The following is a 22139-nucleotide window of genomic DNA, read 5'->3' on the forward strand; positions in this document are numbered from 1 at the left end:
TCATACAGATCGGTACACAACTGCATTGCAACACTAATGAGAAGGGCAAAGAAAAGGTGACGCACCACGCAATAACGGTTGGTATGCGGCGAACACATGCTAGAATTAATGCAGTGGGATGATTAGGTTAAATGGGCAATTAACCTTTCATTTCATTGGAGAATTTCTCCTAATTTGGCCTAATGGCTAAAATTATTACGACTATTTAGTAGAATGATTGTAATGACATAACCCCTTTTCTCTTAAAACAAAAACATTCCGAACACATCGTTATGAAAATAATCAAGGCTTCTCAGAGAGGGAACGGAGAGCCAACTGTTTACTTCTGGAACTGTCATTCCGGCTAGAGTTTCTGCCTCCTACTATGTCATGTCATGTCATTTTCCTCGCTAAAGAACATATGCCATAAAATACAATCCTATATGCTTTCATTAAATTTCCCGATATTCGTTCGTATGCAGCGACTTGGGACACCCGCCAGTATGATCTGATACTGACGGCGAAACTGTGTCTTCTTTCTACTATAGTTACGTGATATTTCAAGACTTCTCAACCATTAAATGTTGTTTCTGCTCGGGGAGGTTGTATCGCGGGCCTTTTTAATAAGCACGCAACACCCCTGCCCCCTTCATACAAATTCCAGTTAATGAAACGTTTTGCAAATAACGTTGTAGCAAAGACACGCTTTCCCACAGCTCGGTCCGATTATAGCAACAAGTATATTTAAATCAATATAAATTTGTGACTACAAATTTATAATTAAAACATACTTGATATTGCACAGAAGAGCTACCCTGTCAAAATGTACTGCCATAAAATGTACCGTGAATGATTGTTTTAACTGTCTTTTAAAAGATTAGGTTTATTTTATTTTTAATTTTGTAAATATTGAATTCCTTCCATTGTCCTTATCACGCTGATTTGTTGATTAGTGTCCATTAACTTCAACAGAATTAAACCGTGTTTCACGCACATTAGCTGCGGAGCTTGTCCGCATTGCAACTGAGACCACCCTTAAAAAGAACTTCATTAGTGGGAAGTGCTTAGTGTTGGTCTGCATACGTGAAAAGCAATAAATAAAAATACAAGTTCCTTTCTTCTCAACCAGAACGCACGGTGAATATGTTTTGAACAAGATCCTCATAATAACAAAATAATATTCGCATTTAAATCTGGAATCGTTTAAATTGCGATTCTTCGCGCCATGTATTGATTCAATGTGAAAAATAGTTCAATAAAATATCATAAATAATTGTGCCCTAGCTGACAGTTATTTTGAATTTGAACTGTCTTAAATGTATGACCGACTTGGAAAAATGTATGCAATTAGTTGGACAAAAATAATAAAATAAAACGTTTGCTCTTGTTTCGCCTACACGCCGATTTTTCTATGTTGCATTTAACATCAGAGTCTGAATTACTACTACATTGTTAACATTGGTGATATGACATTATTATGAGACACGTCAAGCAGTTCCCAAGCTATGGATGCCAGAGACCATGAAAAGTATTTTTAAAGTTTCAACAGAGTCCAGTATATTACTAAGCCAACTACAATATCGTCATTCACAAAATCCACGCATGCAGTACTGTTTTATCATATATATATATATTTATAATATATAACGGTACCGCCTGTGTGGATACACAAACACACACACACACACACACACACATATATAAAACAGTACTGCATGCGTGCATACACACACACACACATAATCGCGCTTGCATCCTCAAGACACTGCATCCCGAAGGCAGTTTCCTCTTAACTTCCACAAAACCGAAGCGCAAAAGGTAGGCGTCTGCACGGGGTGCCGTTGTGCGAATTATTCATTTCTCCACGGTTTGTGTATTACCCGAGGACGGAGTGTGCATCCGGAGACGTGTAACCGACCTGTTTACAGGCAGTAACAGGCATTCGTGTCTGGGTGTTTAGCAGAGACAGACTTCGTGAAACCGGCATCATCATATTTTGCATCTCACAGCAGGATTCACGGAATAAAATGCACAGGGGCAGTGGAAGTATTCTGCAAAATGTAATCCGAAATTGTTATAGAGTTCTGGGATTTGCTACAACGTACCTTCTCCCACTGCGTGCTCGCACTTGGCTAAATAAACTGGATCCCCACATCCTTCACCCCACCCCACTTTTATTTTAGTTCCCAACATCTGAATGTGCTTCTGGAGGTAGTCGGCACTTCGATCCCGTTGACAAATACACCGCCACTTCATCATTTTCATGCACCCCACGATGACACAGAACTTCATGATGGGCAAGAAAACGCACCCATAAACTTCCCTTTAAAATCGTCATTTAAAATCTTGTTTCCCATCCTCGCCTAAAGAAACTAATTTGCCCAAGGTAGCTGTAGTAGCAACATGTGATGTGCAAGGACGCGCTTTCCTGGAACCAACCCCGCGTGGATTTTAAAATACAATTTTAATGTACTTAAACAGCTTGCTAAACAGTTGGCTTGAGTTTGTAGGTTTCCTTCCAATGTTATTTACCGTTAAATTCGGCAAACCAGTTGCTTCTCCCGTGTTTTTGTTTAATAATGATTTGAAATCGATATGGCCATCCGCAGTTTGAATTCGCCTGTAGAGAGCTTTATTTAAAACAACAGAATTCCGCTGATGGACGGAGAACATTTACCCACCCCTTATTTGGTTTCTAGTTTGTCAGTGTGATTGTCTGATGGAGCTGGGGAGAAACGTTGCGAGTCTCTGCACGGTTTGTGATGGTTTCCACCGTGTCATAAGCTCCATCAGACTTCTGGAAGAGTAAATGTCATTTGGGCTGCTTGGATTCGGAGTTCCTGGTCCATCAGTGACTCATAATATTTGGGATTGTTAATTCTTGTGCCAGACATAGTCGCTGCCACCGACATCCCAGAGGCTGTAAAGATGACCTGCGCCATGCTCTCGGTCACCGTCTCTCCTCCCCGCCGCAACGTTTTAGATCGGCGGCAAATGCTTAAAAAAGGGAACTGAATTAATGTGGGTTACCTCCTCTTTGTAGGTAAACGAACCTACTGTGAAAAGATGCCTACCTTTATGTACTTGATTTCATAATCTCATCAGAACTGTTCCAAGGCAAGCAATAGATCCCCAAAGGTAGAGGTGTAAGTGGGTCTTTGACGGGGTGCTTTGAGAATAAAAGGTTTAATTTGAATGTTTGAGCAAGCGTGAATATCATTTGGGCTGCCTGAATTCAGCAGGTGCTGGATTCCCCAGAACTCCCCCATCACTCAGAAGTGGCATTGAGCTCTAAAACTGACTGCGGAAAACAAGCTGTGCTAAATTCAGCCACCCATTTCCCTCCTCTCGGAACTTTGCAAATTGTGGCAAAACAAAGCACTTACGCCCTTTCCCAGAAGTAGGCATTTATTTCCTCTACACCTGTTATTAGGCTGGCATTGCACAAGAAATTGATTCACCTGTGCGCTTGTCTTGAAGGGCAGCAAGATACCCGGCTAGTCAGACCCCAGGGTGAAGTGCTGCGTTTTCCAAAGCCATCTTTACGATGCCATCCCACCAAAGCGGGACTTAGAGCCTTGTGTCATCAGACGGCAGGGAGCCACATTGTAAACCTCCCCAGGACTCCAGAAGCATTCATTTAGATCTCTTGGGGAAAATGCGTTTTAATTCTCTTTCTGTTAGGAGAGTGACGTTGTTCCTGCCCGTCTCCTAAATTGAAATTAATTCTTTTGAAATTAATATCGCCTACTAAACTTAAAAATTAAAAATGGCCATGCCCTAATGTTTTTGCCGTATAGAAGCCATCACATTTCCAAAGCCTCCTAACCTACAGTTGAATTCAATGAGCAGTCGCTTTAGGACAATATATTGTAACATAACGCATTAATTGTTGTAATGATCTCGTTATAACCGGTGCTATAGGTTCCACCGTCGCCTCGTGTCCCAATAGTAGGCCTTCACTAAGCGTCTAAAGAAACTGTAATATTTTACACAGATAAATTAGCGTTGGACTTTATCGCATAATTATTTCTGACGGAAAGGCGTGTGTGCGGCGGGGATTGAGACAGTGTCGGTCAAGATGTTTCTATATCGACAGGATCAACTAAAAAGCCGAATTAATCTATATTCAATTTGTGCTCAGCGACTTTTATGTTTTATACAGCGACTTTTAACAAAATAAAACAAGGCTAAATCGAAATATATTAGAATGTGAAGCACAGTTAACAACCTTTTTATTTCAGTTCTCATTCTTGTTCATGCTTGTCTAAAATGTCACCAAAATGTCACCTTTACTAGAACTGGCTCCTGATAATAATGAATTATTGTAAATTCATGCAAAAATAAGCAATCTTTCTACTCACTATAAATTCCCAAACATTACACATTATTTTAATACAGAGCTTTTTTTTATTTTACAGTTCCCTACAGACATAATCAGAAGTCAAATAAATCCTATAGTACCTGTTTGGAAGGAAAACACAATAAAAATATGGACTTTTCCCCCCATGTGGCAGCATAACCTAATTCAAAAACAGTCAGTTCTAAAGCACAACACTGATTTATAATCAGAGTGGCTCTTTTATAACATGCCCAATATATGATATTCTAAAGTCACATCTTTTTAAATACTGGATTCTAAATCCAAGCTCTCTAACTAAAACGTAGGAAAAATATAGAGGTGTGTCTTCATAATATGTAAAATATTGAGTGTCAATGGCATATATTCCTAAAAGAATTATCTTCATTAGGAAAGGTATTTGCACACTTACAAAATTTTGCCAAATGTTTTATCTTTCATTTTTTTAGATGTTATATCAGAGACTTCTTGAAAATAAAAACAAGAAAATACTGTTACCAATAAAAAAACTTATTCTTAACATTGGTTTGTTCATGATCTGTATATATTTTCTTGCTTATTTCATTGTTAGTTGGCAACAACTTCACCTTTGAACCAAAAGTTGTGATGGCATCAAGCCCTATTCTAAAGCTTGAGCATATAATATGGACTGACATGGAGTTCTGGTGCTGTACTGAGACAGTGCTGTACTGTCAAACATGTCGAATTACACACAATATGTTAAGTTGAGAATCACTCTGCCTGTACCAGAGATTCAGATGTTAAAGAAATAACTTACAAAGCTATTTGAAGAGCAAAAGTTTCTGTGTTTTTACCATTACATTTCCCTCATTCTGTACCTTAAAACATGATATATTCATTTTACTCAAGTCAGTAGGGCATAGGGATACACTCTCATGTTCACTGTATTGACTTCAGTGGAAAGAAAAATACACAGGTTCTAAACCCAGCAGGTATTTTGCTCCATCAGATGAACACTTATTCCAGTGTTACCAAATATCTTCATAAAATGATGAGAACCCCACTTCAGTATTTTTAAGAGATGTGATAGAGAACTATTAAAATACAAGCTGTATCATTTTGCTATTTTTTTAAACACTGAAAATGCCATGGATCCTTCCCAAACTGTAATTAATTGCTTGGATTCTATGGTATATTTACAGCAAAACTATCAGCACTAATTGACATCAAACAAGAAACTGACACAGCTTCAAGATTTCTGTTCATGCCTAATTTAATGGGAAAATTGTTTTTGTGATTCACTGCTGCACTGTTTTGCATATTTCTTTATAACAGTCAAGGGAATTCAGCAAATTGACACAAAACCCCTGATATTTATGATTGGAAAATAGCCTGAAAATGTCATACATTTTTACATGAATTATATGAGAGTTTAATGGTGTATTGAGGCTTAGTTATTGCTCAGCAAACTCCCTGGCCCTTAAAACTTAATTTTATGTATGTAGATTATAATTTCCTTAGATATATATTTCAAAATATAATAGATTTTAAAATAAAATTTTCAGTAATAATATATACTTAAGCTTCTACTTTAACATAAACATTCCAATCTTTATTTATCATCCTGTTCAAAGTTTAACAAGTTAATTGAAAATGCTTCTTTTTGCCGTCTTTAAGGATTCTTTTATATGGTTGGCTGCTCAATCTTCCTGATGATATTAGTGCTGCTGGTCACCAGGACCCCCTTTGAACTATCATCTGACAGCAGTAGGCATCAATAAAGTAGATGTCAGACTTAGGACTCAAAAATGTAAACATTTACCAGCAATTTTCATTCACTCTAAAGTTCAATGTATATTTTCTACATTTTATTCAATAATAGTTTGAAGTTAAAGGCCATCTTTTTTGATTTATCTACCACAGGGATTGTTGGATCTTTGTGGGGAATTTTGTTTTACATTGTTAACTGCAAATCTGAGCCACTGAGATAAGAAATGCAATTACCACTAATGCAAATGCTGTCTTTAATTCAAATTACATTTGAATGTCACAAAGTAGAATTTAATTTCAAATATACATTGAACTTTAAAGTTGCCAGTAATTGGAGGTAAACGTTTACATTTTTCTGAGTTCTAATGTCTGTACTTACTCAAAGTTTTAACAAATTCTTTATTGTGTTGACTTATTATTTGAAATGTACTGCATTTCTTTGGTCTTCTAAAATGTCAAAGACATTAAAACATTTTGAGCACAACAAATTAGTGAATTTTGTTGACACCTTAAATGGAGATGATGAACTGAGTTCTAAAATATACTTACCAAATACGTTTTTTTAAAATCACTGAAGTGCACAGGTCTTGGTTAAAGAGGAGATCTCATCCACCGACCTTCATAAAGCCTTCCTAACTTTTACAGTAAAGAATACATAATGGCTTCATAACTAATTACTACATATATATGGTTATCTTTGCAAAGTAGCCTTTGTTTAGAGCACTGTAATGATAATCTTTAAAAAAAATTAGAAGCCTTCAAAGATCTCATATTTCAAAATAACTTTAATTAACCGTGTTTAAACTAGTTATCATTTCTTAGAAGCACATCAAGTTTTATAATAACATTCAAACCATCTGTCCAATATGATGTCATAGATGTATAATGATTAGGTTACTCCATTCTTCTGCTATGGGACAGAGCTTGAGTATTGTGTCTTGGATCTTTGTTGCTTAAACACAGAGAATATCCACTGCATGCAATAACTTCAACTAGAATATTAATGTAGGTAGGCAATATATACAATTTTTTGAAAAATGTAAGTACTGAAGTTATTTATTAATCATCTTCCCGAAGCAAATATTTTATTCCTGTGTCTCCAAAACAGCTTAATTATTATTTTAAAATAATAATTAGGAGATTGCACCATTAATTTCAGTATACATTGCAGAAATCCAATACATTTCTGAACTCATTAGCCTTTTAATCAGACTAGAATGTTGGCATAACTCAACAACAAACAAGACCAGGTTATAAATATTCTGAGGTTACTTTGTTCCAGCATAATCATTGCACATGAAATATATTTATTTTAGTTTCCAAATGACTGTGGCATTTCTTCAACTATCCTTCAGAGGTGCAGTTTGTAACTCCTTCACAGTTCTGAAACTGGAAATGGGTGGCAGTTCCAGCCCTACTCCTATTAATTGTCTTCATTAATGACATGGAGAATGTCATTGATGACCATGCTCAGTAATGTTGCAGCATACACCAAAATCTCTGCAAGAGGAGTTGATAAGTTCAATCAAATGCAAAAAGTGTGTGATGCCTTTGATGCAAGTGGCCACACAATGGATAGGATCTGACCACCTGCTCTGCCATTAGGTCACCACGTGGCCTTTAGCTTTATATCAGCCATGGCTGGCATACAAGCAACAACTCCATTCATTTGACTGCGGCCACCACCCTTCATTAGAAAAGTGTGCTCAAGTTAAATTTATTGTTTATTTTTCTTTATTTCACTTTAAATTATGTTAATTAATTTACAGTAGGTCAACATATTTTAACTAGATTTTTTTTAAATTTCATTTATTTATGGACATAAGAACTTGAGAAGATAGGAGCAGGAGTAGGCTTCTCAGTCCCATAACCTTGCCCCACCATTCAATATGATCAGAGCTGATCTGCCTTAGACCTCACCTTCTCTTCGGCACCAGAAAATTCCCTGTTAGTTCAAAACAATTATTGACTTCCTCTTTCAATTCCTTTTATGACCTAACTTCCACAACTCTCAGGGGTAGAGAATTCCAGAGATTCACCACCCACTGTAAGGAAAAGTTCCTATGTATCTCAGTTTTAAATGATCACTTCCTAACCTTGTAACCATGTCCTCTCAGAAACATTTAAAACTAGTGAGGGAAGCCTTTGACAGCAGCATGTCAAATACTGACTGAACAATGCTTGGGACAAGGCCTCAAGTTCCCCCATCTGAGGTCTGATGGACACTTGCAGCCCCTTCATACTTGGGGAATAGTCAGCAGGTCAGGCAGTATTCATGAAGTGAGAGACAGTATTTTATGCTTCAGGTTGCTTCAGCTTATTTCAGAAGCAGTTCTGATGAAAAATAATTGACCTGTAACATTAACTAAAAGTCCAGTCATGATGCATCACACATCATGAGATGATGAGTATGCTGGTATTTTTCTGCCTATTGATTTTGTATGTCCCTAGGAAGCTGATATACCGTATCAGTTTTGTGCACAAGAACAGTTTCTTCCCAATAAAAAGCAGTCTGAGAATAAATTTACTAGCCTCCAGATCTTAGTTTTCTAGCCGGTTTTCAGTCAGGAACATAAAATATTAAATATAAATACTAAAATATTTATGAGTTCAACAATTTTAAAGTTATTCAATCCTTTGTAGTGTAATATAAAATGTTTATAAACTAAAAGAGACATACAGATTAGTTTAGGACTGTGATGTAATTTAGAACGGAATAATAGAACAATTGTAGAAATGCTCATCAATGAGGTCTAGCGTATTAAAACTGAAACAATTATAATCAGCTGCATTACTTAGTTCCACTCCAAGCACAGATGAATTATGTCATCTATTGTGTGTGTGGTTTATTCTCTGTAAATTACTGGAAATTATATGCATTTTTAACAACTAAAAGTAACAAAATATTAAGTTTGGATGGGAATAGAGGCCTTTGAAAATATTAATGTGAAATGAATATAAATAAGGTTCAGGTGAATTAGAAAATAATTAATTAGTTTTGTACTCATACTTCAATAAAATCTTGATAGTGTGTGAGATATCAAACATTAACCATTGTACAGTGCATAAGTCATCATAACCCTGTCTGGGAGACCTGCTTGTAAAGGATATTGCTTTTTTAGCCTACATTATTTTACACTTACAAAGCCTATATATTTAATACATTTTATATGCTTATATTTCTTATTTCAATGCAGCTTTGCAATAAATGTCACTTATTTTATAAGTAGCATTTATCTTAGTCTTTTACTATTAACTACCCTGTTATAAAATCCATTTTTATGGAACACACTTCATTGTATAAATATATAAATAATGAAAAGAACTGCACATTTCAAAGGTGTTTAAGATTAATTAAAGAGAGGTTTCCAAGAAGGAACACAGGGGTATAAATCAGGACAACACATTAATAACTAAATTTACTTTTTACTGTAACCTGTAAAGGACCCAAAAATATGTCAGGATATTACATGTTGATCACCAGTTAGGTAAATTCAAGAGCTAAATCTATGTTCTCTCATTAATGGTTTACTGAGAGTATCACAAAACCTACTGGAGGACAGAATTTATACCAGGGCCTGCCATACAGAGATTTTTACATATACTTCTAACCGATTTTTAAATTATGCTTCTTCTCATTAATTTACACAAATCAAATTTTTGTAATACTCATTGCATGGTAATATTTCAAAGCTGCTACCATAGTTGAGTGAGATTAACTTAAATGCTCAATGGGCATACCTGCTCAAACATGGGCAATAATAAATTTAAAAACTAAGTACTAATTACTGAGGAATATTATTTCAGATAAATCTCTCAATAAAGGAAAACTTTCATTTTCTTAGTTGATGTGAATATTGAGAAAATGTACAGGACCATAAATGGCTCAAGTATAATTCAGATTTATTTTTTACACTCTACCAGCTGCAATCAATGCAGAAGTGACTCCTATTGAATGAACAGTTTTTACAGTCAGCCATTCTTATCGTAAGAAACATAACCTTCATGAAAGAGAAATTGGAGTAGCTCTCCATTATTGTATTAATATCATGGAACTTTAACATGCTTCTGAATCTGTCCTGAAACTTGCAAGGAATAATTCAATAGACAATTCAGTTTAGAATATTGAAGATGAGTTATTTGCTTTTGTTTATTCAGGAGATTACAGTGTATCTCCTGGAAATCTGACGTCACATGCTTGGTTATGCAATTAGTATCCTGCCTGCATTTCCAAATGATATTTTGGAAGTACAGCTGGTATGTTTAATTCAAATTATAGACTTAAAATCTCTTTAATATAAACTAAATAATGACATGCTGGTAAGCAATTGATTAAAAATACATCAAAAAATAATAGAATTTGAAGCAATTGCATGCCAAAAATATAAAATGAAATAACAAAGTACAGTGTGGGTCTTGATTAAATGCCTTTCAAAGTATATACTGAATTACCCAATGCTTTCAATCAAGCAAATTCCAAAATAAAACAGTATAGTCAAATAGGTCCAACAGAATAGTAAATTTCAAACAGACTCCAGACAATTCCTTAATTCTCATTAATAAATGTACTCATTGCAAAAACATTTTAATCATGTACTAACACATATGACTATTGTTCCTTCAATGGCTCTTTAGCCGGCATTATCCTTACAAAAGTTACATAATCCATAAAGGCCCTGGGTTTGAAGGCTGGCCATGCTAACTTGGCTGATCTAGTATGACAAGTAGCTAAAATACCTCATTGCCCAAGGGAGAAAAAAAAATCACTTCTAAATACCAACAGTAAAAACCGTTGGAAAGTGTGTAAAAGGTAAAAATATCAAGTTGCATTCTAATGTTTTCTGTACCCGGACACCCCACAAATGCTAAAATAGTAAATTTCCATGGGGCTTCTCCTGCCATAACTTTAACACAACAATCACAGAAAAGAGGGTAAAGGAGCGCCATCCATGATTATGTCGGCTTTTCCCAGGTTCTCCAATGCTCTTTGGAAAATTGAGAAAAATTTAGCTCCATGAGTATTCAATTCCTCTGGGCATGGGGCAGTATGTGGAAGGGCTGGTAATCTCCCCAGAGCAATATTCCAGGTTGTACCACCACAGTCAGGAAAAGACAGGAAGAAATGAGAAAACTCCTAATTTTATGAATCAATGATAAACCATTTATTCAGACCTTCACTTATTCTAACAATTGACTTAATATGACAGGAAAAAAAATCTAAACAATTCAAGGTAAGGTAAGCATAAACTTAGTCAAATTAAACGGAGTGTTTCAGACACCAACTATTTTTATCATCTTTTATCATACATTCTGCCTTTTAATATCATTAATACTCTACCAAAACATTATTGGAATTAAATTTATTCGAGGATTCTTGGGACTCATATGAAGTAACAGATGGTCCATATGATCCATTATCACAGTTACATTGTCCCAAGATTCACTGTCCCATGTGTACTGAACTCTCTCAAAGGAGTTGTGAGCTACATGTACAATTTTTAAAATACTTGCTAGTAAACAATTCTTTGAATAAAAAAATTTATGGCAAAGGAAACATTTATAAACTTGCAAAACAAACTGGAGCTTTTTTTGGATGCCTGAACTCAGAGTTAAAGTATCACTTATCGCGCCATTAAGGCATTATTCTAGAATATTATTGTTCAAATATGTAATGCCAGCTGTTTGTTGCTGTAGAAACAGGGAACATAGCCCAAAATTCATTCCTTTCTCATTACTGTACAACTCTGAACTTTAAAGTTTTACAACAATGACTTGTATTTACATAGTGACTGAAATATTAAAGAAAAGGCACAAGGCAATTTAGATATGGACATAATCATTTTTTAAACTTTTATTTATACAGCACAGTAATAGGCCCTTTTGGACCAATGAGCCCACGCCGCCCAATTACATCCATGTTAACCTACTAACCCGTACGTCTTTGGAATGTGGGAGGAAACCAGAGCACCTGGAGGAAACCCTCGCTGTCACGGGGAGAACGTACAAACTCCTTACAGACAGTGCCAGGAATTGAACCCCGATTGGTGGTGCTGTAATAGCGTTATGAAATCATTTGCTGCTTAAAGGAGAAGGAAATCATGAAGGCTGCCCTAGCCTGGATTTTAAGGATGTTTTTAATAGAGAGGAATATGAGAGAACACAAGTCCATGTGGTGACAGACAGTGCCACCAATGCTGGGGTAAAAGTGGTGGAGGACGGGTGGTGTAAGGGATGTACAAAAATATTGTTGGAATATAGTGTCTGAGGGGCACGGGCTGGTGAAAATTGCAAGATATGGAAGCTATGACTGAGTTACAGGAGAGGTTGGGAAGGAACATAGGTAACCATATGTTCAGTATTAGTTTTATCATTCCCTTGTAATTGAAATTACTTTAACAACAGCCTGTTGTGAACTCTCCCAATATATTATAAAGATGTAAGGAAGTGGGCTATTCACTGATGAAAACAGAAATATGAGATTTTTGAGGAAGCATAGGTGGCAACAGTGGTTTTGATGCGAAGGAATGTTGATTGAGAAAGGGGAAATATTCCCTCCAATGTTAGCTGGCAAGGAGGCAAGAAAGAAAAAACTGGATAGCCCAAGGGGATGTAGAAACTAGGAGATGTATCTTATGTACAGGGTAAGTTCGAGGAAAGCAGAAGAGTAATTCAGAGTGAAGAGCAGAGGTGGGATTTCAGTTATAGGCCTCAGTGTATCTGACAGCAACATAGTTCAACAACAAATAGAATCTGCATTGATAACAGCATCCCAATGAAAGATGGAGATGTTAGGCATGTGACTAAAAAAAGGCTAAAGAAGTTGTTGTACCTTCTCTATTGAGTTTTGAAGACGTGGAGAGATAGAGGGAGAATTCCAGATTTCAAGGTCCCAATGGCTCGTTCTACATTGCAAATTTGGTAGTCAGATCATAACAGCATCCATTAAAAAATATTAAGTATTTTCAGGTAAGTTACCTGCAGCTGGAAATACTAATATATTTTTGAACTGCCCCCTCTAACCTCAGGGTAGCTATAGTAGTCTGTTGGAAGTGTCTGTTTTAAGGATAATGGCTAACAGTTAAATAAATGAATTGCCTTCTGATTGGATGTCATATTCACTGAGAGCTTCGGCCTAATTAAATATTTTTTGGTCTTTGGGCTGTACTCATAGTTATAGAGTATTACAGCATGGAAACAGGCCCTTTGGCCCAACTGGTCCATGCCAACCAAGGTGCCCATCCAAGCTGATATAATTCCAAAGATGGATGAATTTAGAAGTTGCCAATCCACGCTCTGAGTTCGTCCGCCTTATCTGTTAAACCTCGTGCATTGAAATAAATGCAATTTAACTGGGTATTCCTTTCCCTGCCTTTATTATGCCCCTGGATGTCCTGATTACTAAACTTGCTCTTGCTGGCTACTGCTTCATCCCATGACTTGCTCCTGCTCAGAGTCACCCCCCACCCCCTGCCAATCTAGCTTAAACCCTCCTGTGCAGCACGAGCAAACTTCCCTGCAAGAATATTGGTCCCTCTCTGGTTGAAGTGCAACCCATCCCTCTTGTACGGGTCACCTCTAACCCAGAAGAGATCCCAATGGTCCAAGAACCTGAATCCCCACCCCTTGCACCAGCTCCTCAGCCACAAATGCATCTGGCCCATCTTTCTATTTCTGACCTCGCTAGCAGTGGCACCGGGAGTAATCCAGAGATCACCACCCTCGAGATCCTGCTTCTTAACTTCTTACCTAACTCCCAGTACTCATTCTGTAGGACCTCATTCCTTGTTCTACCTACGTCATTTATACCAACAGGTACAATGACCTCTGGCTGTTTGCCTGCCCACTTGAATATTTTCTGTAGCCGCTCAGAGACCCAGGCACCTGGGAGGCAACACACCATCCTGGCGTCTCTCCCGCAGCCACAGAATCTCCTGTCTGCCCCCCTCACTACTGAGTCTCCTATCACTATCATTCTGTCTGACTGCACCCTTTCCCTCTGAGCCTCAGAGCCGGTCACAGTGCCAGAGACCTGACTACTGCTGCTAGAGGCTGGTCGTTGAAGGTTGCGCCTCGGAATGGAGGCCGGTGACTAGTGGTGTGCCGTAGGGGTTGGTGTTAGGACCCTTGTTATTTGTTATTTATAGAAATGATTTGGATGTGAATGCACAAGATTTGATCAGTAAGTTTTCAGATGACACGAAATTAGGAGGTGTTGTTTTTATCGTAGATTACAGGGGGATCTTGATCAGTTAGGGAAGTGGGCCAAGGAGTGGCAAAAAAGATAAGTGCGAGGTGATGCATTTTGGAAAGTCAAACCAGCGCAGGACTTGTACTATGAATGGTAGGGCACTAGGGAGTGTAATGGAACAGAGGGACCTAGGAGTTTATTTTTTATAGAGAACATAGTTCATTGAAAGCAGCATCACAGGTAGGCAGGACTAGAGAGCCTGAGTTATAGGGAGAGGTTGGCCAGGCTAGGTCTTTATTTCTTGGAAAGTAGGAGAATGAGGGACATCTTCATAAAAAATGTTTAAAATTATGAGGGGCATAGATAAGGTGAATGGTAACAGTCTTTTCCCCAGGGTAGGGGAGTCCAAAACTATGGGACATAGATTTAGGATGAGAGGAAAAAGATTTAAAAGGGACCAGAGGGGCAGGTTTTTCACACAGAGTGTGGTGGGTATTTTGAATGAGCTGCCAGAGGAAGTGGTTGAGGCAGGTACAACAGTATCACTTAAGATGCACTTGGATAGGTACATGGAGGGGCAGGGCTTAGAGGGATATGTGCTGAATGCTGGAAATTGGAACTAGATGGGTGGACAATGTGGTTGGCATGGACTCATTGGTCCAAAGGGCCTGTATCTGTACTATTGATCTATGGCTCTATGACAATTAAATGAAAAGGAATTGAAATTGGTTTATTATTGTCACTTGTACTGAGGTACAGTGAAAAGCTTGTCTTGCATACCGTTCATACAGATTAATTCATTGCACAGTGCATTGAGGTAGTCCAAGGTAAAACAATACAGAATGCAGAATAAAGTGTCACAGCTACAGAGAAAGTGCAGTGCAGACAGACAATAGGGTGCAAGGTCATAATGAGGTAGATTGTGAGGTCAAGAGTCCATCTTATTGTACTAGGGAACCATTCAATAGTCTTATAACAGAGGGATAGAAGCTGTCATTGAGCCTAGTGGTATGTGCTTTCAGGCTTTTGTATCTTCTGCCTGATGGGAGAGGGGAGAAGAGAGAATGCCCTGGGTGGGTGGGGTCTTTGATTATGCTGGTTGCTTTATCGAGGCAGCAAGAAGTATAGACAGCGTCTATGGAGGGGAGGCTGGTTTCCGTGATGTGCTGAGCTGTGTCCACAACTCTCTGCAGTTTTTTGCAGTTCTAGGCAGAACAGTTGCCATAAGTATGAGGTGATACATTTTGGAAAGTCAAACCAGGGCAGGACTTGTACTATGAATGATAGGGTACGAGGGAGTGTAATGGAACAGAGGGACCGAGGAATATATTTTTTATATAGAGCATAGTTCATTGAAAGTGGCATTACAGGTAGGCAGGACTAGAGTTTGATTGAAAAGAATTAAATCAAAAGTGAAATAAGAAAAAGTATGTTTTTTTCAGAAATCAGTTCTTCCACCAAATTAGATATTTTGGTAGAGAGAAATATTCTTTTCCTAAATGACCGTCAAGCTACTAAAAAGGTGACTATATTTAAAAATAGGATTTTTTTTTGAGGAACAAACTTGATCTTGGAAGGTTTCCTTAATAATAGCACAATGTTTTAATGATGAATGTTTTAAATGCCAGTTTTAATGAATTGGCATTTTGACTCATCCTGAGCTATTAGACAAAAGAAAAGAGTTTTCTAATGCAACTTTGAAAGTAAAGATTAAGCTTTATTCAGTAATTCAATAACCTTCATTTAATTGCAGCGAGAATCATAGTTGCTCACATTACCTTGATGGGTCTAGAATTCCGGTTAGGTCTGTGAGGACAGTTTATACAGTGCCCAGCTTCTAATCACCAGTAATAAAGTTCACTATTACAGGGGATGAGGAAGAGAAGATAACTTCTGATTGGGATAGAAAAAACCCTGGAGCAAAATTGTTATAAGAACAGATGGGGACAGTCTCTTGTTTTGTGAGAGGCAGGTACCTGGGAAGTACAAATAGCTTACTGCTTATAAATGAGTATAACTTTAAGCTTAAAAAACACTATCCTCTGTCAAAAATATAGGCTTTATAGAGGACCACAATCCTGCTAAAGAGTCATATCTCTGTTGAAACAACAAGCTGAAGGATTGAGAATGAACTTGAAACTTTGAGAATAAAAACATTGCAGTAATATTTGAAAAGAAATAAAATGCTGCTCTAATTCTGAGGTTTGTCTTTCAAAGGCAATGGTATAGATTTTCTGGTGGTTTGGTGGGTTAATACAGGGCAAGTCTGAATTGGAAGGTGCCCAAGAAATGGCCCAGGAAATGGAAAAAGCCTTAAGGTAGTCAGAATTCCTACTTCTGATTGATAGTCATTTGTGCAAAGAGGTCTTATGTGAGTGCTGCAGGAACACAGGTCAGGGTTTTCCTATGCCAGGCTTTGCGGTCGCAAGCTTCTTGATTCTTCCATTGTTTAGGAACAACATGTGAAAATGGTACAAGTTGGAAAGATACTATGTGGCTGACATGGTGGAAATTTCAAAGCCCAACCAGTTCAAAAACAAATTCTTCCTGATCTAATCCTATGAAGAGTGTTATCCACTGGCAGAAAGGAATGGAATGGTTAATGCATAGAAACCATAAAATGAATTTAGTTTACAACATTCATGGTTTCCAATTCCCTGTGTTACGTACCAGCAACAAAAGAAAGTGTATAAGTGCTAGAAACTATTTTATTAATAACAACTCATGATAATAAGAAAAATAAAAAATAAAAATGTTAGGATGTTAGAAGTAAAAATGTTAGATATCAAACATTAACCCCAAAAACGAAACCCGAAGAGTGTGTGTGGCAAATTCCCAAACTCCAAGTCCAGGAATAGTTCTCAAAGTTCAGTTCAGCAAGCCGTAAGGTGAAACGTGAGCAAAGGCTTCTGCAAAACCACCGTTGACTGAAGAGAAGATGTAGAGAGAAAATAGAGAAAAATTATGAAATCCAAATGTTCCACGATGGAACCCATACAACACCTCAGTCACTGATGATCTTCACTGCTTTGTTCTGAAGTATCTGCCACCCCAAAGGCATTCGAGATGTGGCCGTCCACACAAATACCTCTTTCCTTCTACAGGTTAACGACAAAGTGGACTCCACTGGATTACTCCAAAAATCCATACATGGATTGTAGTGACAGACACAGTTATTGTTTTTCATCCATCGATATAGAGACCAGCAGGCAGGATGTCTCTCTCCCTCTTTTCTCTGACTCTGACTGAACCAAAACGTCAGCACATCCTTATCTCCTGTTGTTGTCGTAATCATGCCACACACACACACACACACACACACACACACACACACACACACACACACACACACACACACACACACACAACTGCGCAATGTCTTAAAGGGACATTCACTAATAGTAACCTAATCCGTAACACCTGTTACCAGCACCACCTGTAAAAATTATCTCCCATGAAGCTCAGGGATACAGATTTCTGATGCCCAACTTTATGCAGTTGTTGATGTAAAATATATGTCATTTTATAACCAAAAGACTGCTACCATTTTGAAGCACAATCAAATTTAAACTTTTCTGTTAAGGGTAGAATGATAGTACATTGTAAGTATTTCATTATTTCATCATACAATCTAGTTAAAGGAATGCTTTTGATTGATTTTGTAACAAACTAATATCGAGTCCATTTATTCTAAGATTGGCTTGTTGAGGAGAAAGAGTTTTTTTACACAGGGAGTGGTTGATATTTGAAACACTGCTAGGGGAGGTGGTGGTCAGATACAATCACTATGTTTAAGAGACATTCAGACAGGCACTTAAAATTGAAAGATGTGGATATAATGTGTGCAAATGGGATTAGTGTAGATGAACAAAAAAGGTCAGCATTTCTGTGCTGTACAACTCTATGACATCTATGATATTGTTACATTTACCTTACATATGGAAACTTATCTGAGTGTTCAATATCTGTGTCATATCTCTGCTCACAACTTTTCCAGTACTTTGCAACACATACTCTCTAATCCACACTGATTCCTATTGTTACCATTACTCAGCACACTGATTGAAAGAATCACACCTTGAAGTCTTTTACCAACCTCATTCCTGTCCACCTTTGCAGCATCCCTAGCAGATACATAGGTGAACATCCAGACATGTTCCCAATGTGTTTAAATTTACAATTTTATATAAAGCGTAGCCAAATCCATATTTAGTGTTCTTCTGAAATAGGCTCACAATAGTGGATTACAATTTCCTGAATACCTTAAGGAGACAGCTGTACTAGTTCCTCAGTGGAGTAGACATCACCTCATAAAGAAGGAAGATATGGAAAGGAACTGAGATCTAAAGTGATCTGCCAGGCTAGATGAGTTGAGGAAGAAATGTGTGGGTGGAAACTGTATAAGGCATGGTTGTGTATCACAAACGTTTGGATCAGGATGAATAGTCAGAAGGTCTGCCATTGTTCATATGAACATGCCAGCAACATCTCACCTCTGTTCTGACAATGTCCAAAAAACCAGCAGGAATTTCCGCAGCACCTCTGCTTTAGCACACAGATTTGATTGTATAACCAAGGTCTATTTAGTCACTGCAAATTCAAGCTCATATCTGAACTCAGAACAGGATATGGAGTATTATATTTTTGCACAGTTAGTTATCTATAACAACGAAATATATTTCAAAACCACACTAGTTTAATTATAGATCTCATTATATGAGCACTAACCTTGTTCAATAATTGAATCCTTACATGAGTATTATCTCAGGGCAATGCTTTACTTCCTTGTCTGGAACTATTTTGTTTTCAAATAATTTACCTCACACTTTGAGAAACTCAACAACTACCACATTATCATAAAATTGTAATATTAGGAGTAGGCTTACTACAGCAATATAGATAATATTGTTCATCTTTCTCTTTCTTCTATATTTTCTATCTTTCATTTACTGTTTCTTTATAGTTAACTTGGACATACACTTGTCTTCCTCTGCCTTCACTGTCACACCTTTTATCTTTCATTTATTCTATAAAAACCATTGCCAGTTTATTGTGCACCAGTTTTGTAATTTAGTTTCCTGGGAATACTTGCTTTATTTTAAACTACAGTATAACTTTCTTGCAGGCCGGTGAAACAAAATGGAAGTTTTTTTATATCCAACGTTGTTATTTCTGCTATTCAGGATAGAGATTAAGATAAGATAAGATAACTTTATTAGTCACATGTACATTGAAACACACAGTGAAACACATCTTTCTGCGTAGAGTGTTCTACGGGCAGCCCGCAAGTGTCGCCACGCTTCCAGCGCCAACATAGCATGCCCACAACTTCCTAACCCGTACGTTTTTTACCGATGCATCATAGAAAGCATCCTATTTGGATGCATCACGGCTTGGTATGGCAACTGCTCTGCCCAGGACCGCAAGAAACTGCAGAGAGTTGTGGACACAGCCCAGCACGTCACGGACACCAGCCTCCCCTTCTTGGACTCTGTCTTTACCTCTCACTGCCTTGGTGAAGCAGCCAGCATAATCAAAGACCCCACCCACCCGGATCATTCTCCCTTCTCTCCTCTTCCATTGGGTAGAAGGTACAGGAGCCTGAGGGCACATACCACCAGACTTCAGGACAGTTTCTGCCTCACTGTGATAAGACTATTGAACGGTTCCCTTATACGATGAGATGGACTCTGACCTCACAATCTACCTTGTTGTGACCTTGCACCTTATTGCACAGCACTTTCTCTGTAGCTGTGACACTTTACTCTGTACTGTTATTATTTTTACCTGTACTACATCAATGCACTCTGTACTAACTCAATGTAACCGCATTGTGTAGTGAATTGACCTGTATGATTGGTATGCAAGACAAGATTTTCACTGTACCTCAGTACAAGTGACAATAATAAACCAATACCAATACCAATTAATAAAGTTTTGCCTATTATGTAATGATAACAACAGGGTAAACTAAAATATCTATTTTGGCTCCAGGGAAGTGAAGGTGGGAGAAGAGGAAATTTGCTGACACCACAGATCTTGTCAAAAGAGTTACTTCTTCAGGGATGGTCAAGGTTAGATCAAATTACTTCCATTTGCTTTTATAGGCTTGCAAAAATATTGTATGCAGAATTTAAATCAAATATTTTCAGAAAACAAGCCTTCATTTGTATAACACGTCCTTCAGCATAGCTGAGCTTTAATGGGGTCTGAAACAATGTTGGTCAAAAAAATAAGAAAACTTAGGCTCTGGTTTGTGTTTTGTACGTTTAGTAGAATCACAAGCCAGATTTTGGTGGGGAAGTGGTGGTGAGCCACACTCTTGAACATCTGAATTTCTTGTGTTGAAATACATTAATGTTAGATCATGTGTTTCAGGATCTGGACGCAGTGACCGTGGACTAATGGCAATACATTTCCAAGTTAGGATGATGTACAAATTCAAGAGGAAATTTTAGGAGGTGGATTTGCCATGCCACAGTGCCTATATCTTTCTAGGTGGTAGAGATCAGAGGGATCAGGAGATGTTGCTGCAGAAGCCTTGATTAGTTACAGCCATGTAGTTTGTTAGTGCTACACACTGCACTGAAAGAGATTTGGAGGAAGGGTGATGACAAGCTAATTGAAAGGGTTTCTTTGACCTGGACAGTTAAGCTTCTTGATGGTGGTTGGTGCTGCAGCAAGTGAAGGGTGTCCCATCACAGTCATGACTTATACCTTGTAGAGGATGGAAGGACTTCAGGGATTTGAAAGGTGAGTCACTAGGAGGAGGATACCAGCCTCTACCGTTCTCCTGTGTCCATGATGTTTATGCAGCTGTTCCAGATAAGCTTCTGGTTAATGGTGTTAAGGGGATTTGAATGTCAAAGGGATTTGGTCAAATTCTCTGTTGTAATTGGCACCTGTAGTGTGAACGTTAGTTGCCTGTATATTACCTGGGCCATGCTGCATGTACACTTAGTCTATTTAATTATCTGTGAATCAAACTGTGTGGGATCATCTGTGATGAACCCTGTTTCTGACGCTGTTATGCAGAACTGGTCACTGATGAAGATGATTGAACCATGGGCACGGCCATGAAGAATTCTTGCAGCATGCCCTAAAGCTGAGATAATTGCTCTCTAGCAACCACAGCTACCTTTCTTTATTCTGGGCATGACTCCAGCCAGAGGAGATTTTTCCCGGTGAGTTCCACTGGCTTCAGTTTTAACAAGGCTCCCAATGTCACATTCAGACAAACTCAGCACTTGCACATATGGATACATAGAACTTCTTACTCCAACAATAAATATATATTTTGAGAGCATAGGGCATAGTTCACAACTTCCAAAAACTTTGCCTTAATTGTATAAAGTACTTGGTTGGGACTGAATCCTTAGCAAAATGGGCATCCATCTTGAACATCCCAGTGAAACAAAAGTTTTGAGACATTGTGACTACTTATATTTTTTTTGTCAAATTTGGTACAATTCATAGACTTGGAATTGGAATTGGAATTGGTTTATTATTGTCACGTACTGAGGTACAGTGAAAAACTTGTCTTGCATACAGATCAATCATACACAGTGCATTGAGGTAGTCCAAGGTAAAACAATACAGAATGCAGAGTAAAGTGTCACAGCTACAGAGAAAGTGCGGTGCAGGTAGACAATAAGGTGCAAGGTCATAATGAGTAGATTGTGAAATCAAGAGTCCATCTTATTGTACTAGGCAATGGTTAAATACTCTTATAACAGCGGGATAGGAGCTGTCCTTGAACCTGGTAGAATGTGCTTTCAGGCTTTTGTATCTTCTGCCTGATGGGAGAGGGGAGAAGAGAGAATGTCCTGGGTGGATGAGGTCTTTGATTATGCTGGCTGCTTTACTGAGGCAGCAAGAAGT

Source organism: Pristis pectinata, chromosome 6 (assembly GCF_009764475.1).
Source record: "Pristis pectinata isolate sPriPec2 chromosome 6, sPriPec2.1.pri, whole genome shotgun sequence".
Taxonomy (NCBI): domain Eukaryota; kingdom Metazoa; phylum Chordata; class Chondrichthyes; order Rhinopristiformes; family Pristidae; genus Pristis; species Pristis pectinata.